The 18,389-nt window shown below is 52.4% G+C and overlaps 1 protein-coding gene across 1 annotated transcript in view; it reads left to right on the plus strand.

Moving 5' to 3' along the window:
• PEBP4 (phosphatidylethanolamine binding protein 4) overlaps positions 1-18,389 on the plus strand; it is an 81,889-nt gene that overhangs the window by 25,529 nt on the left and 37,971 nt on the right. The window lies entirely within an intron of this gene.

Genomic DNA, 18,389 nt, shown 5'->3' on the forward strand with positions numbered 1-18,389 from the left:
CTTTTCCTTTTCCTTTTCCTTTTCCTTTTCCTTTTCCTTTTCCTTTTCCTTTTCCTTTTCCTTTTCCTTTTCCTTTTCCTTTTCCTTTTCCTTTTCCTTTTCCTTTTCCTTTTCCTTTTCCTTTTCCTTTTCCTTTTCCTTTTCCTTTTCCTTTTCCTTTTCCTTTTCCTTTTCCTTTTCCTTTTCCTTTTCCTTTTCCTTTTCCTTTTCCTTTTCCTTTTCCTTTTCCTTTTCCTTTTCCTTTTCCTTTTCCTTTTCCTTTTCCTTTTCCTTTTCCTTTTCCTTTTCCTTTTCCTTTTCCTTTTCCTTTTCCTTTTCCTTTTCCTTTTCCTTTTCCTTTTCCTTTCTCTTTTTCATGGGGTATCCATGAGACAAGCTGGTCCAGGAGAGGCTGCTGGCAGAGAGAGATCTGCTGGCTCCTTTCCCATTGGAAAGTGAAGGAATGTTTGGCAAACAGGACTTTTGTTACCTTTTGGTCTTCTCCTGTTGGAATGTCACTGCAGGGACAGAGGAGAGATGGGCAAAGCCACTCTGGCCCCTGCAGTGACTGCAGCCTTCACACACGTGGTTTTCCCAGCAAAATCCAGTATTTGGGATGGGGTACCTGCAGATGGATGGGGGGATCCCTGTGGGGTCCCTACCTGAACGATGCCACCCAGGCACCCAGAATTTAAACCCCAACAGATGCTGTCTTTCCAGGAAAATCCTTTATAAACCATGTAACCACCTACATCCAGGACAGGAATTGCACTTTTCCCAAGGGCTCGAGGCCACAAGGCAGAGCTGTGGCCAAGGAAAGTCTTTGCCTCCTCTTTGCACACCTCAACACACAAAAAAAAACCTCCTCCACGAGGCCAAGCGTGCAATTAAAACCCCACTACGCGCACACACAAACCCGTGGCAGCCTCCAAACAGTGAATTAAACGAGGATGAAAGGCAAATGCCAGCTCTGGCAAAACCCTAGGAAAGGAGCCATCAGCTCTCGGCAGCGTCCTGGGAATTTCAAACCACGCCAATGGAATTTGGCCGCTCCATTTCATTCGCTGTCAATCAGCGTCGCTGCTACTGATGCTTCCTCCTCTTTTTAGATCCCCCATTTCTTTTGGCGATGCCCAGAGCGCAGTTGTATCCCAGCCAGGCAGCCCTCATCACCAAGCGATTAAATCAGCGGGAAAAAACCCAGGAGAGACGTCTCTTCTCAGACATAATAGTAAAAAGGGGGCGGCAGGGACGGGGAGGGGGGTGACGGCTCCGGGTCTATTTCTGCTCTGATGTGTCCTGGCGCTGCCGGAGCCTTCCCCGGCTGTGCCGGCCATCACCGGCTGCAGGTGGCAAAGCAGGATGTGCAGGGGAGGCTCCAGCACCGAGCTGGGTTTTCCTGCTGTTCCAAAGTCCCTGGGTCTGGGGGTTGGTTGTGTTTTGGGGCCCGGTGCTGCCGCAGCCGTGCCGGGCTCCCGCGGGCGCTGTCGCTGTGAGGAGGGAGTGGGGTGTTGGGGAATGTGAGCGTCACATCAGGGCCTGAGCGTTCTGACATGCAAGGTCCTGATCCCTGAACATCCTGATATCTGAGGGTCCTGATCCCTGAACATCCTGATATCTGAGGGTCCTGATCCTGGAACATCCTGATATCTGAGGGTCCTGATCCCTGAACATCCTGATATCTGAGGGTCCTGATCCCTGAACATCCTGATATCTGAGGGTCCTGATCCCGGAACATCCTGATATCTGAGGGTCCTGATCCCAGAACATCCTGATATCTGAGGGTCCTGATCCCAGAACATCCTGATATCCGAGGGTCCTGATCCTTGGGCATCCTGATATCTGAGGGTCCTGATCCCTGAGCACCTTGATCCCTGAGTGTCCTGATCCTTGGGCATCCTGATCCTTGGACATCCCAACCTCTGAGCATCTTGATCCTTCAGCATGCTGATCCTTGAGCATTCTGATCCTTTGGCATCCCAGCCCCTGGGCATCCTGATCCTTGAGCATCCTGATCCCTCAACACCCTGATCCCCTGAGCACCCCAGACCCTGAACCTCGCAGCCTCTGAATATCCTCACCCCTGAACATCCCAGTCCCTGAGCATTTCAGTATCCAAGGATCCTGACCTCTGAGTGTCCCAGCTTTGGGAATCCTTGTCCCTGAGCATTGTGACCCTTGAGCATTCTGGTCCCTGGGCCTCCAAGAACCCTGACCCCTGAGCATCCTGGTCTCCAAGCATCCAATCCTCTGAGCATCCTGACCCCTGAGCACCCTGGCTCTGAGCATCCCTCTCTCCAAGCATCCTGACCTCTGATCATCCCAACCCCCAATCATCCCAACCCCCATCATCCCGGCCTCCAATCATCCCAACCCCCAGTCATCCCAACCCCCAATCATCCTGGCCTCCAACAATTTCAGCCTCTGAGCATCCCGACCTCTGAGCATCCTGACTCCCAAGCATTCCATCCTCCAAGTCCCCCAGCTGTTGAACATCCTGCCCCTCCAGCATCCTGCCTCCAAGCATCCCTGGCCCCGTGCCTTCCTCAGGGGCAGCTTCCTCCCAGCCTCTAAAATCAAGTGCTTTAATAACAGGCAGTAAAAGGACCATGGAGAGAGGGGGGAAATAATTGTGTGATCCAGGGCTATCAGTTCACCAAGTGTTTCCTGCCCTGGATTTGGCCATTCCCAGGATAAAACTGAGCGATGAGGGCTGCCTTAATGAAAATGCCTGTCCCTAGGAAACACCAGTGTGACCATTCCAACCCTCTTGTGTCCGAGTGTTCCTGAACCCCTTTCTCCTGCAGGAATTTGCAGCAGCAACATGACCCTGGCTTTGTGTGTGTCAGTCCTGGGCTGTTGGAAGTCACTTTTATTTATTTTATGGTTGTTTTTATTTCTTTTTAAGGATTTTATGTTTAAACATAAAGATTTAGGAAATCCCACACTGCTCATCACATCCCTGGGGCAGCTCCAGCCCCTGCCACCACACCTGGCTCTGTCCCAAGTGGCAAAGCTGGGCTCAGATCCCAGCTTTTCCCACACAAAACAAAACCTCTCGGGCTGGGAATCCAAAACTTGCCATCCCAGAGGACCATCCACGAGTGGCTGCACATCCGGGCTGGGGAGTGATGGCTCTGGGGGGTTGTTTGTTTGGGAAATAGGATCAGAAATAAGCCCTGGAGTTGCGGTGTGGCCCCAGTGCAGGGCTGGGCCAGCCACTGCTTTTCCATTCCAGAAATGTCACTGAGTCACGAATGACTCAGAATTATAATGGGAGACATTTCCAACCCTGTGCATGACTCGGAGACGTCTTCCAGGGATATTAGAGCTGTTTGTGCAGTCCAGGCCTTGCCCTGGCGCTGTCCCTCCCTCCCTGGCTGCTTGGTGTCCCCCCCTTGGTCAGGGTGACAGCCCAGCGTGCGGTGGCAGCCGGGATGTGGCTGAGGATGCTCCTCCGTGTCCCACGGGATCGGGGGGACATTCTGTGGGATCAGGGGGACGCATTAACGCTCCCCATCAGGTGACAGGTGTCTATTAAAGTGACTCCCATCACCGCTGCCTCCGGCCTGCCCTTGACCCGGGGCTGGCCCAGCAGACAGCTCCGTGTCACGCGTGACCCCCGTGGGTGACCTCAGAGCCGAGGTGGCCACGGCTCCCGGGATTTTGGCTGCCAGAGGGGGGGATCTGTGTCTGAGCATCATCTAGGTTCACTCTGCTGCCCTTCCCTCCCCTTCCCACACAGGGAAATTCCCCTCCTGCTCCTGGATGATGGGAAAGGGACAGGTCTATGAGGTGTCCCCTCCTCACGGATGTGGTGGCACCCAAGGGCAGCGCTCCACTCGGAGGTTCCTCAGCACCCCCTCTTCCCATAGCTCACCTCATCCCGGCCTCCAGAGCCAATTAATGAAGCAGGAATGAATTTAAGGAGGTGTTTGATCCAGTCAGACCAGTTCAGGGCTCTGGGTGGCCGGTGTGGGTCGGTGCCAGTGCCGTTCCCGGTGCGATGCCGTGAGCCGGGCTCGGGGAGCCGCGCGCTTCCCTCCTCGCTGGAAATACTTTCTCACCAAATAGCATTAAATATTCCTGAGCTGTGAACATCTTGGACTGATTTTATTTTCCATAAATAAACTTGTTGGGAGATATTTGGAGATGGGCCTAAGCTGCAGAGCTTGGACTGGCTCCCAAATCTCGCTGCTGTTTGGGCTCGAGGGGTTGGTTCAGGATTGTTTCGAGCTTTATTTCGGTTTCAAGGAGTTGGGATTAAAGAGGTGCCCTCAAACAGGACCCTCTCAGTGCTTTCCCAAAATCCCTGATCCCCTCAAATGCTGTTGATGGCGGGAAAGGGGATCACAGGGGTCCCCTCCCCTCCAGACATGGCTTTACGGTTATATCTATAGGGGGTGGGAATTATGGAAGTGGCATTTCCAGTGGGATCAGCTGGATTCTTCTAGAGGTACCAAATCCCAGTTTATGGGGCTGGGACTGTGGATGCTCCATGTTTTAGGCACTGTGGGGTTTTGGGGCACAAATCTTTCCTCGTCACACAGACAAGGTGTCCCTTGCCCAGCTGGAGATGCCTCCAGCCTACCCCAGCTTCTTGCTGGAAATTTGTTGCTTTCCAGATTGGACAAAGAAAAGCAGGAAAACAGAGATTAAAAAAAAAAAAAAAAGAAAAGAAAAGAAAAAAAAACCCCAAACAATGATGTTTATTTATTTTCCAATGGGGAAATGAAGTGGGAGAGCTGCAAGGACGTGTTTGCAAACCTGCTCCTGGCACGGCGCATCCAGAGGAGGCCGGATCCGGATCCGTGGGGCAGGGAGCTTTAATTCCCATCCTTTCCCGGCAGGGCCGAGCGCTTCCCGCCTGTCCCTGTGCCTGATTAACAGTGACAAGGACAGGATTGCTCTTTTGGTGAGCGCACATGCTCCCCAAACCCCCGGCCATCCCTCAGCCTTGCCTTCCCTTCTTCTCCCTCAATCCCCAGGTTTATTCCGGGGGAAGAGGAGTCTAATCCGCCCCGTAAACTCTGTCACATCCTCATTAATTTGGCCATGTCTCCCTCGGTCGCCTTAGGGAAGAATCACATTTTTAACGAGGCTCCGGGGGGGGGGCAAGGGCTGCGTTTTGACAGCTGAGGTGGGAAAGGTGCAGCGTCAGGGCTCTCGGCTTCTTCCCTTCACCTGGGCTGAGGCCGCTGCTCCCGAATTTCCTGGGGCGTTAAAGCTGACATGGGCACAGAGCCAGAGCCCAGGGGTGCTGCTGCTGTTCCACAATTCCGTGGGGTTGGCGCTGCCATCCCGGTGTGAGGCGCTTGCAAACCTTTAGGAGAACCCCATGGCTCAGCTGCCGTGCTGCCCTGGCTAATTCTGGCCAATCCTGGTTTTTTAGCCCCATTATTCCTAAATTTGAAAGTTTTGTAGTGAAATCTCATGGCATGGTCTTAATTCCAAACAATATTGTGAATATATTCCAAATAATCTTACATAAATGACATATATTCCCAATTATTTTTGATACATATGATGTATATTCCTAATATTTTATATATATTATGTATTTTCCCAATATTCCAAATATATAATACATATATAATGTATATTCCCAATATATTGTATATATTATGTATTTCCCAATTTATTATATACAGTATTTATATTCCCAATATATTATGTATAACACAGCTTTCCTATACATTTATTTTATATTCCATTTATTTCATGCTGTATCTGCATCCCTGAGTGGTTTTGTGCTCAGGGCAAGGATCCGTGGCTTTTCTGTCTAAGGCCAGTGGCTGATCCGTGGGGATCTTGCTCCATCCTGGGAGCTCTTCTAACCCATTCTCATGCAAATGTGCATTAGCTGATAATCGGAATGTTGAGTGGATTATTTCACCCCCAGACGAGCTGCTGCAAGGCACATTTTTTTTTTCCTTTTTAATATATTAAACCAAAAGAAAAAAAGAATCCAAACCAATCTGCCCTGGCACAAAGAAACCCACCTTGGGATTAGGATTGATCCCTGGGGATCTGGGCAGGAAGCTGGATCTCTCTTTTTCCCTCTCGAGGCCATAAATAAATGAAGAGCCACGACCTGGTGACACCCTCTGACAGCTTTATGGCGTGTGCACCATAATTGCACCAGCAAACATTTGTGTTGTAATTAAAGCCAGGAGCCACCAAACCATGAGAAATCAATTAAAAGGAATCCTGGCTGTGGGAGCAGCAATCCCAGCCCTCCTGCCTGTCCTGCTGAGATGCTGCTTCATCCTTTCTCTCCCCCCAGAAAAATCCCACAGAAGGGGTTGATTGCCCTAAATGGGGTTTTTTCCTCCCTGGAATCTCCTGGATGCTGGAGCATCTCTGCCCTGTGGTGTCCCAGCCTCGCTGCTGGTGCTGATTTTGGTGGATTTGGGGAGTGGAGGGGTTGCCCTGGGTATGTCCCAATGTCCACATGGGTTGTGGGGTTTTTTTGGGAGCAGCCACAGGTTGGGTGGTTGGTTACAGGTGCTGGGCTCAGCTCCTGCCAGGAGAAACGTGCAGGAAGTGGGCTTTTTTTTCCAGGAGGGTTTGAATTTTGGGGTATAAACAGGGAAGGGAGATCAGAGGATCCTTCCATGAGATCTCATAAAAAAATGTTTAGGGATAATGGGAGAAATCTATGTCCATCTACCCCCAGAAAGGACTTTGGGGTTTTTTGGAGTTTGGGTATAAAATGAGAAGGGAGATTAGCCCCTAGGAACAGGAGCCTGCTGTGAGATCTCATTAAAAAATGTTTAGGGATAATGGGAGAAATCTACACCCATCTACCCCCAGAAAGGACTTTGGGTTTTTTTTGGGGTTTAGTATAAAAAGGAAAGGGCCATCCCACTGCAGGAATCTTGGAATGCTGCTGTTGCCTCTGCTCCAACCCCTCAGCATCTTCCCCAAAGCCCCTCTCACCCCAGGAGCAGCTTTTGGCTGAACCCACCATCCCAAAAAGCGGGGTTTGGCTGGAAGCTGCCATCCCCCCCATCCTGCTCCAACCACAGGACACTCCACCCACGGAGATTCAACTCCCCCCATGCTCCAGGAGCTTGGAGAAAGGAGCTGAATCCACCAAAACAAACCCTTTCCCTGCACGTGTGGCTGCTTCCCCCGGGAGAGGCTGAAAGAGAGACTGAAGCGCATGTGACAGATGTTAATCGCATCATTTAATGCACTCCTGGAAGGCACTGGGATACAGGCATGGGGAGGAACAGGAGAATAGAGCATTGTCTCCCGTTTCCAGCAGCATCCCCCGGGAATGGATAACCCCAGGATGCACAGCTCACCCAGGGAGGGAGGGAGGTGGGGATGGCAGCGAGGAAATTCGGGAGTTTTCTGGTGAATGCGCCCGTTTTGGTACAACAGAGTGATAAAAAAAGGCAGAGAAATCGGTTTTGTTTGGTGTCCAAAGAGCTGTTTGGGGGGAAAAGTGGAGAGGGTGAAATAGGGATGGTGGGATCACACCTGATCCACACCTGAACATCCCTGGAGCAAGCAGGGAACACAGGAGAGGGAAAATAGGGGTGGTGGGATCACTTCTGATCCACAGCCTGGACCAAACATGGGTACAGGAGAGGGAAAAATAATGATGGAGGGATCTCACCTGACCCACAAACAGGGAATACAGGAGAGGAGGAAGGAGGGATGGTGGGATCATTCCTGAACCACACCTGAGCATCCCTGGAGCAAACAGGGAATACAGGAGACAGAAAAATAATGATGGAGGGATCTCATCTGACCCACACCTGAACATCCCTGGAGTACACAGGGAGTACAGGAGAAGGGAAAGTAAGGATTGCACCTGATCCACACCTGAACATCCCTGGAGTACACAGGGAATACAGGAGAGGAGGAAATAGGGATGGAGGGATCACATCTGATCCACACCTGAGCATCCCTGGAGCAAACAGTGATACAGGGTAGGAGGAAAGAGGGATGGTGGGATCATGTCTGATCCACATCTGAGCATCTCTGGAGCAAACATGGATACAGGAGAAGGGAAATAGGGATGGAGGGATCACATCTGATCCACATCTGAGCATCCCTGGAGCAAATATGGATAACAGGAGAAGGGAAATAGGGATGGAGGGATCATGTCTGACCCACATCTGAGCATCCCTGGAGAAAACAGGTAATACAGACGAGGGGGAACTAGGGATGGAGGGATCACATCTGATCCACACCTGAGCACCCTGGAGCAAACATGGATACAGGAAAGGGGGAAGTAGGGATGAAGAGATTTCACCTCACCCACACCTGAGCATCCCTGTACAGAATGAGGAACACAAGAAGGAAAATTATCGTGGAAGGATCATTCCTGATCCACACCTGATCATCCCTGGAGCAAACACCTCCTGCTTGGCCTGGGCAAGGATGAAACCCCATCCGATATCCATCGTGGGTGGGTTGGAGAGGAGAATTGCATTTCCAAGGCAGGAGCAGCGTCCCATGGGCTGCTTCCCTGATTGAATTCCCCCTTGGTGACCCGGGAAGGTAATTGAGGCACAGGGGAGCCGGGGCAGATCGACCCCCTGGAAATCAGCACCTCCAGGCACCCCCCTGAGCCAGGCAGCAATCGAGGCGAGCTGACTTCAAGGTGCCTAAAAAGTAATCAACTTATTGCCTAATAGATTTCTCAGTCATGAATTCCCCGTGCTCCAGATGCCCCCCAATCAGAGCAATTATGGATTTAAATGGAGCTGGAATCCGTGGTGCAGAAAATGCCCGTTTTAGCGGGAGATTGGCCAGAGGTGAGGGACCTGTAACACCCCTGGTAATGAAAGCTCTTCACAGCTTGCCGTGTTCCACCCGGGAATAATTGCTGCAGCCTGTGATACGGATCCGGCTGCGTTAATGATGCCCTGCTCCTTTTCACAGGACTCATTTCAGCTTTCCCCCGTTTTTTTGTTTTGGTTTTTTTTTTTGTTGTTGTTTTTTTCCCCCGGGATTTCAAAGCGCCGAGGCATGGTGGGAATTAACGCATTAACGCGGCTGTTGTGGGGCTCGGGGTATTTCCAAATGTTGTTCCCGGGATCCATTGACAAAGTGCCGGGGATCAGGAGCCTCGGGAAAGGGTGGCTGGAGGGGAATGGAGTGTGACACGGGTGTCATCCCTCTGTCCATCCCAGCTGGAATTTATTCGCTGTGACAGGGTGGATTTATCAGAACAAAACATACATCAGGAATTTGAAAAAAAAAAAATTTAAAAAAAAATTTGGATTGGAAATAAAACTCCCATTAACTTCCAAATGAAAACCACATCCAAGGGAGACAGTTGGCTTCTCCTCTGAGTTTATTATTAAATATTTTACCAGGGAGGGAAGTTCTGAGCTGAGCATCTTTTCCCTCCTGTTCCTGGCAAGAGCAGTTTGTGTGGAGGGAGGGTGAGCTCTTGGTTGTTTTCCCGAAGCTCTTTCTGGGGGTAGATTTCTCCCATTATTCCTAGATTTCAACAGCTTTTTAATGAGATCCTAAGGCAGGGTCCTATTCCTAAGTAATATTGGGAATATATCTTCCAATATATCTCTGTCTATCTGGAACATAGTCTATATTTCCATACAGTGTGTATATAGAGTATGTAAAGATTATATAGATAATACATAGAGAATGCATAGAGAATATACAGAGAATATATAGAGAATAGAGTCTATATTTCCATGTAGAATATATATTTTAAAAATCTAGAAATAGATATTAAAATATACAAATATATCTATTCTATATGGAAATGGATAATATATATAATATTTATTCAAATATATGATGTATTATATCTTATATATATTTCATAAGTTATTTTATTTGGTGCATAGGGGTGGGAGAAAGGCCCTGTCTGTTCTTTTGGATACTCACAACTCAGCAGCAGCAAATTCCAAGCGCTGGGAGGGGGTTCCAGCCAGTAAATGATACCGTGGGTGGGTCAGTGCTGCATCCCCAGGGACGGAGCCGGACTGAGCAGCTCCCGCCGCTCCTGAAACGCTTTAATTTCCCCCCAAATGGAACCGAGATATGTTTTTTCCCTCGCTGGCTGTGCGATCGCTCCGGCGGAGGCTCCCAAGGGGCTCGGGGATTAATTTCCTCGGGTGACCCTGGGGGCCGCAGCCGCCTGACCCCCGCGCCGGAGGGGCCGCGAGGTCGCGGCGAGGGAGCGCAGGGGACCCGCGGCCGCTGATAAGGAGCTCGGGGCGCTCCGCGGTTTGGAAATGGCATTTCCACTTAACTCAATCCCGGAGCGACCCCGAGATTCAATTACCGGCCCCGGCAGCGCCGTCCCTGGGGACGGCAGTGTCACCGTCCCCCCGCCAGCCCCGGGACCCCCCGGTGGCCTCGGGGGCGGCCTCGGGTCCCTGCAGAGGGGTCGGAGCTGGCAAGGGGTCGGGGTGTGCTGGGGAATGATCAATGAGCAGGGGGAGAGCGCCGGGGGATTGTAGGAATGGGAATTTATCCCTGTAAGGAGTCAGGCCGTGGATTGTCTCTTGGAGCAGAGCCGGGGTCGTGTAGCCGTGGTGGCCTGAGGATGGTCCCGTGTCCCCTTCTCCAGGGCACAGGGCAGAGCCAGACAGCCAGACAGCTCCCAAAGGGCCCTATCCATGATTTTGAGGCTGATCCCAGAGGAGGAGGGGATGGGAGAGAGGCTGGGGAGAAGCCAGGGAGGCTCCTCTCAACGCCGGGCGCTGCTGTGAGATTCCTCACAAAGACCACAGGGACATGTGCTGGGACAGTGGCCACGTTCCTGACGTGGGCCATGCTCAGGTCCCCTGGATTTCCCACAGCCAGGTCTGTCCTTATCCCCAGATCCTTCTCCCTCAGAACCACAGAATGGTTGGGGTTGGGAAAGGCCTCTGGGATCGCTGAGTCCAGGCTGTGCCCAACCCCCATCTAGTCACCTCCAGCCCTTCCTGGGACCCCTCCAGGGATGGGCACTCCAACCCTCCCTGGCAGTTCCTGAGCCCCCTTTCCATGCAGAAATTCCTGCTGTGCCCACCCTGAGCTGCCCTGGCCCAGCCTGAGGCCGTTCCCTATCCTCCTGTCCCTGTTCCCTGGAGCACAGCCCGACCCCCCGGCTGTCCCCTCCTGGCAGGAGCTGTGCAGAGCCACAAGGTCCCCCCTGAGCTCCTTTTCTCCAGGCTGAGCCCCTTCCCAGCTCCCTCAGCCTCTCCTGGTGCTCCAGCCCCTTCCCCAACTCCATTTCTCCATTTGGGACAGTTTGGGACATGTGTGCTGGGTGTTTGGCACCGTCCACAGCCCCGATCCCAGCGGGAAGCCAGGACTGTGACACTGGGATAATTCCACTTGTACCAGAGCCTGTGAAAATGTGCTTTCTTTTCACAGAGCAGAATCTAATCCAGAAGAGAAGAAAACACTCATTATTTAATTTTCCCCAGTATTTTTGTGTGCTCATGGGATTTTAATGGTATTAATTATTATTTAATTTGCACTTTGGCAATTCATTTGTGCTGAGCTATTCTGGTATTTGAGAGCAGTGATGCTCAATCCCTTTTACATATCCATCCGTGCTGCTGCTCTCCAGCCCTTCTTTCCAGGCATCCATGCATCCCTCAGTCCTGTCCACCTTTCTTCCACGTCCTCATTCTGTCCCTTCCAAAGCATCTCCTCATTGTCCACGTCCCCCTTTATTTGGTTTTCTTATGATCTCCAGCTACCAGACCCCAACTGGGAAAATCTGAGCAGGAATCATCAGCTTGGAGTCAGAGCATGGAGGAGCTGGCGTCTCCTGGGTGTTCCTGGTGCAGAACACCCATCCCTGGGGCCAACATCCTGCTGTCTCCATGGAAACATCCCTCTATCCCCTCTCAAGCATCCCTAAATCCCCATCCCTTCATTTCCATGTGAGGATCCCTATATCCCCATCTCTCCATCTGTATGATCATCCAACCCTCAATTCCCCTTTCTCCATCTCCACACATTCCAAAACGTTCTTCCATTCACATTCCACAAGGTCGTTCCATTCCATTCTTCCATTCACAGCATCTTTCCAGCCCTCCATCCCCATGAGAGAATCCCTCCATCTCCTCACAAAGCATCCTCCATTCCTGTCCCTCCAGCTCCTCATGAGCATCACTCCATATCCACAGAAGAATTCCTCCATCTCCATTTCCATCCCTCCATGTGAGATTCCTCCATTCCCATCCCTCCATCTCCATATGATCATTTCTCCATTCCCATCTCTCCATCTCCATGTGATCATTTCTCCATTCCCATCCCTCCATCTCCATGTGAGGATTCCTCCATTTCCATCCTCCATCTCCATGTGAGGACCTCTCTCCATCCCATTCCAGCCCTCTCCATCCCGTTCCAGCCCCCTCCATCCCATTCCATCCTCTCTCCATCCCATTCCAGCCTCTCTCCATCCCATTCCAGCATCCCTGCATCCCCATCCTCTCCTTTCCAAGCCAGCATCCCTCCATCCCATCGAGCCTCCCTCCATCCCCCTCCATCCCCGCCACTTCCCCAGATAATGAGAGCGAGTTTAAAAAACTTAAAGCCTCTTCCTGCCCGCGGTGAGTGACACAAATGGAGTTCATATTTAATCATCTGTTAACTCGTTGTCTATTATAGCTCTTTAATAGCACCAGAGATATTCTTAATGAAGCATGATTTAAGGTATTTACAGCTCTAGGACCGACAGACATCACTCACAGTGTGCAGGTAATGAGGCGTAAAACAGCTCTGGAAACCGTAAAAATGGGAGAGAGAGAGCGAGGAGGGAGAGAAAGCAGGCGAGGAGTTCGGAGCTGAATTGTTCCAGGGTTTGTTTTAAAATGTTTAGGCATTTAAAGTCATTTCAGCTTCGCCGAGGTGTCTGGTAGCACCGAGTTCAGCAATTCCCAGCGCTGAGAACCCCTGCCTTGCCAGGAGGGGTCTGGCCCCCCCAAGCTCCCGAGCTGAGACATCTCAGGAATCATGGGAGGGAGCAGGGAAAAAGCTTTTGAGGGTCCCCAAGGGCCTTGGGGATGCATGGGAGCAAAGCCTGGAATTTCTGGGCGCAGTTTCCCCTTTGTTTTCCCACTTGGTGGCACAGCCACCTTTGCTCACGGAGGGGACACCATGACCCTTCCCTTTGCTCGCCTGCAAATGCCACCCCTGTGCAACGCTTTTATTTTCTTATTTTTTCCTCCAGAAAAAAAAAAAAAAAATTAAAAAAACCCCATCAGAACCTAAGCCAAATTTTGCAAAATAATTTGTGACGGAGGTGCCATTCTGCATCAAAATATTGTGTAGAAAATGTCAAATGTCACCAATCCATGTGTCCCCCCGCGTGATAGTAATTGGGCTGGAAGGCTGCGCTCTGCCACCGCGGCCGCTGGCCGCCTCCTCCTCCTCCTCCTCCTCACACTCGGCTCGGGAGATGTGTCGCTTCCCGAGTCCGTCCCGGCTGCCCCGCCCGCGGAGCGGGCCCGGCCGCGGTGTCCCCAGCCCGGGGACGAGTGCGTGGTGCTCATTAGGCTGCAGTGGTGACAAACAGCTCCTGGGGAAAAGGGGGGCACGGGGCGGCAGCTGGCAGCTGGAGCGGGCGGTTCTCGGGGTGTTGATTCCCTCCTGGATTTGGGACCTGTGGCCCCGTTCCCCGCTGTTTTCCCCTTGAGGATTTTGGTGGAATCCCCTCGATTTGGGGAACCCAAAGCAGAACCACAGTGAGGTTTCTGACTGAGGTATCACAGCCTGTCGTTCCCCTCCCTCCCTAAAAGTGCTCCAGAGGCACCGACACCTGCATTTGCAGCACCGTGGACCCTTTGGAATATTTATCCCACTTTCTGCCTGGTTGTGTTGGGTGTGTAACACCCCCACTGCTGTTTTATTGCTGCTATGAGGGAAAACAAACTGTTCTTTTAGAGCAAATAATCCATTCCTTAAAGCATCCCAAGCCCTTAATCTGGGAACAGACCTTTCACACACACTCCTTAACCATCCTGGATGAATCAATCCTCATTAGGACATCAGGCTGCATAAATATTTGGCTGGTGAGGGAGCCCCAAGGGAGAGCAGAGGGATGGGGAGTGCTGCAGTTGGAAATTCAATGAAGTTCCCTTGGGCAGCAGGAGCCAGGCCTGGGAGAGTTGGGTCAAGCCTTCAGCCGGTGCCACTTGTCCCCTTGGGCAAGTCCTGCGGAGCAGGGTTAATTTTGCTGACCTGTTTTTTTGCCCGTGGAAGTGGCGAGGTGCAGGTGGAAAAGGAGGAGGTGAAATCCTGCCGCGCTCGGCAGATCCTTCCCCAAGCCACAACACAACTCGGTCCCAAACAATTTCTTTGCTGCCGAGGAAGGAGCTGGAATTTCTCTCTGGCGAGGCAGCAGCAGCAGAATTGCAAAGCGGTGCCTGTTATAGAAACTTTTTAGTACTGGGGACAAGCCAAGAAAAAAACCCAGATTGATCTCAAATCTCAGCTGGTGCTGGCGGCGCTTTCACCTCCGACTCCTGCGCTGGTGGGACGTGAGCTGGACCCTCCAAGCATCCCTGTGGAGAGAGCTGGGATGTTTCCCAGTGTTCTGGGTACTCTTCCCAGCTCCCTGCCCAGACAGCTCCTGCCCTGCTCTGGAAGGTGGTTTTGGGGTAGATTGAGGTTTTTCGGTTTGTAATTGCATAAACCCAGCTCTTCCCTGGTTCCATCCCCAGTCCCATCTCCACATCAGTGGGACCAGCCTGGATCATCTCATGCCATCAAAATCCTTCACAGCAGGATAATCCAGGCTGGGGCAAAGCCAGGCTGCAGCTCCCAGGGAGGTGAAAGGTTTTTTGGCTCAGACACCATCGCAACCTGTCTGTGATTTCTGTGATTTCCTTCAGCACCCAGGGAAATTCCTTAGGAGCTGTCAGGGATGTGGTGGCAATGGGGCAGCTGGAAATTTCATCTCATCCCTTGAGTGGCAAGGGGCTGGTGCAGGGACCATCCTGTGCTCTGGGTGTGCACAGCTCTGAGGGCTGGGTGAGCTGGGAGCATCCAGACTGGATCCATCCAAACCTGCTCATTCCCATGTTGGGAAGCAGGCGCTGGGCTGGGCCTGGCTGGGGCTTGGCCTGGTTTTGGGATGGAATTCCTACAGCAAAGCTTGGGCACCATCCATCTCCCCTTCACAGAATAAAGCACATTTTAATCCATTTTTCCTCCATGCCCTGGATAAACGGATGCCAATGGGATGATGGACACACCAACACGGCCACCCCTGGGCTCACCCAGCTCCATGGCCAGCCCGAGCCGGGTATCCCTGGCAGGGCAGAGCTCCGGGGCCGCCCCGGCGCTGCCGAAAATGCCGGAGCACTGCATGTGTGCTGCTTCCATGTGCGCTGGTTTCCAAGGAAACCGCTCGCTCTACATGTGTGTCGCTTAACACCCTATTTGCTTTCATTTGGATAAGTCTTTAATTCCTGTGCAGCCCCGGCTCCGCGGGATCTGTTGAGCTCCATGTGTATCCTCAGCGCACAAAATCCCTCTCCTGCCTGCCTGCCTCTTGGAAAAGTCGCTGCCTGCTCGGAGCGAGTTTCCTAAACCTGTGCCTAATTGGAGCAGCTAATGCTTTCTGCAGGAATAACTGGATATTTCACTGCTGCCTCCCCTCTAGGAACAATTAGCAGGGAAAACACAGAATGCAGGGCTCCTGTCACCTGCCACCAGCTCTGCTGCTCCGGCTCCGTGTCGGGGGGAGGAGCAGGGCAAGGACGCCCCTTCCCTGGGGTGTGGGGGCAAAGTTGGGCAGTGCAGATGTGGGTTTGGGTCCTTGGGAAGGCAGCAGCTCCCGTCAATGGTTAAATGTAGATTTTAAAGTGACCTGGAGTTAGGAAGCAGGGAAGGGTGGCCGGGGAAGGGTGACCCAGTTGGAACTTGGAGAAGGGAAGGAGCCAGGGAGAGCTCAGAGCCCCTTCCTGGGCCTGAAGAGGCTCCAGCAGGGATGGGGAGGGACTGGGGGCAAGGGATGGAGGGACAGGACCCAGGGAATGGCTCCTACTGCCAGAGAGATGGGATATTGGGAAGGAATTCCTGGCTAGGAGGAAGGGGAGAGGCTGGGATGGAATTCCCGGAGAGGCTGTGGCTGCCCCTGGATCCCTGGCAGTGCCCAAGGCCAGCTTGGAGCAACCTGGGCCAGTGGGAGGTGTCCCTGCCCAGGGAATGGAACTGGATGGAATTTAAGGTCTCTTCCCAGCCCAAGCATTCCATGATCCCATGACACCGATAGGACACACTGGGTCCTGCACTCCAGCAGCTCCTCCATGGCTTGGGCCAAGCAGGAATGAGCGACAAAGATTCGGGGGTGTTTTTCTCCCCAAAATTTTCATCCGCAGCATCCCAAAGTGGCTTTTTCTTCCCTCTCCCCCTTCCTCCCTTCCCTTTGCACAGCGAGATGCCTCCTGTTCTTGTGCACTGGAGGAATTTTCTGATCTAAAGCCACTTTCCTCCTCTCCCAAAATCCCTGGGGCTGGCTCGTGCTTGTAAAGCTGAGCAGCTCCCGTGTCACTCGGGGCTGGCTCCCGTCTGCAGCCCTGACAGCAGCTAATGCTGTTAGCCTGTGTCGAGGAGGGATTTCAGCATCAAAAACCCCCAAAATCACCACACTCGGGCTGCTCTGCTGCTTGCAAGCAGTTCAAAAACATCCCCCCCGTGTTTGGGGTGCCTGGCATGGCCCGGGGACATCACACAGGGGTTTTGGGGTGGCTTTGGGGGCTGCTGCAGCCTCGGGAGCGGCGCAGGATGAGCAGCCTGGATTAACTCGGCTCGGGGAGGGCTTTGCTATCTTTAGGTGGAAGGTGAGGGATTGTGGCTCTTAGAGTGGCCGGCAGGTGAGGAGAGAGAAAAATCCCCCGGGGCCAGCCCGGCTCAGGGCGCTGACCCCAGCTCCTGTCCCCACCGGGGTCTGGCCCTGCCGGCCCCCGGCCGCGTGCGCTGTCACCTTTCTAGGCCACAATCTGTCCCCAATTCCAAGCCTGCTGTTAGCTTCACTTGCACTCTATTCTCGTGTTTGCTGTTATTTTTTAACACTTTTTTTTTCTCCTTATTTTTTCTTTTTTTTTTTTTTTTTTTTTTTTTTTTTTTAAAAATTTTTTTTTTTTTTTTTGTGCATAAAAACACTATCCTCTCCCCAGAGCCTGCCTGGAGCGAAGGCATGGTCTGTACAACTGCAATTATTTCGAAGAACAGATGGAGTGAGGAGCAGAAAGTCTGTTAATAGTAATAGAAATGCTACATGTTAACCTGGACAGCACACGATGACAGTCCCATGACTACACGTTCTGTTCCCACCAGCTGGGCTCCGAGCGGAGCCGAGAGATTCAGAAACGCCGAGCTCGGCTCCGCACCCTCCCCAAAGTTAGAGCTCAAATTCCTTCACACTTCCAGCGTAGGGTTTTTGGGTTGTCGGGCTTCTTCTCCCCCTCCCCTCCTCCTCCTTTCTATTAAGCGCTGATTTCGGCTCTAAAAAGGAATTTTGCTGCTTCTTCCCGGGTTTTTTTTTTTTTTCCCCTCAGCCGGCTGCAGCTGGGAGCGTGGTGGGGATGGTGGTGGCGGCTCAGCCTCGAGGTCCTGACCTTCAGCCTCACGTGGTGACGCCAGCACAGCCCCTTTCCCACGCTCACATCTGCAGGCTTGGTGTAATTCCCCCACCCTGGATGATGCCAGGCTGGGATTTATGGAGCGGGGCAGCAGCGCTCCCGGGTGGGGCCGTTTGAGGGAGTTTGGGATTTTCTCTGCAACTGTTGCAAGCTAAATGGGTTGAAATCCGTGTCTTCTGGTTAAAAGTGGTGCTCCCTGTGGAGGTGGGGTCTGCAAGAGATTTTATGAAATGTGTGGGATGCCAAGGGAGGGGGGTACAGGTTGTGGTTGTACCACAAAAACCGGGGGGGTTTTTGCCTCTTTACCCCAAGCAGAGGTTGGGAAACGGAGCAAAAATATTGAGTCAGCCCCAGGAACCTCGCTGTGCAAATCCCTGCCTGGTTTCACTGGGCAGGGGATGCAGCCACAGATCTCCAGCGAATTCCAGCGGGAATTGCAGGGCTAAATCCCAGGGCTGGTTGTGACAGCCCAGCCCCCGGGGCGGCTGGAGGAGCGTGGCACCGCTGGCGCCCTGACAGACGCACCTGGAGCTTTCATTCGGATATAGATCCCTTAATCTGCGTGCTTGAGGGATAATCTGGTGCCCGAGGTCCTGCCAAATCCCTGGAGATCAGCAGGTTTTCCCTCCAGAGGTCATTTCCAACTCAGCTCCATCCTCAGCGTACCAAAATATCCACGTGGGCTCTGTGCTGGTGGCACCTTTGGGTGCTGGGTACCCTCAGTGGGGGCCTGGGGGGGCTGTGAGGGTTTCCTGGGGGCTAAATCAGTGTTATCCATAAATCCCAGCTCTCTTTGCCCAATTCCATCACCCAGGAGTGGTACCT

Source organism: Pyrgilauda ruficollis, unplaced genomic scaffold, assembly GCF_017590135.1.
Source record: "Pyrgilauda ruficollis isolate IOZ18807 unplaced genomic scaffold, ASM1759013v1 scaffold125, whole genome shotgun sequence".
Taxonomy (NCBI): Eukaryota; Metazoa; Chordata; class Aves; order Passeriformes; family Passeridae; genus Pyrgilauda; species Pyrgilauda ruficollis.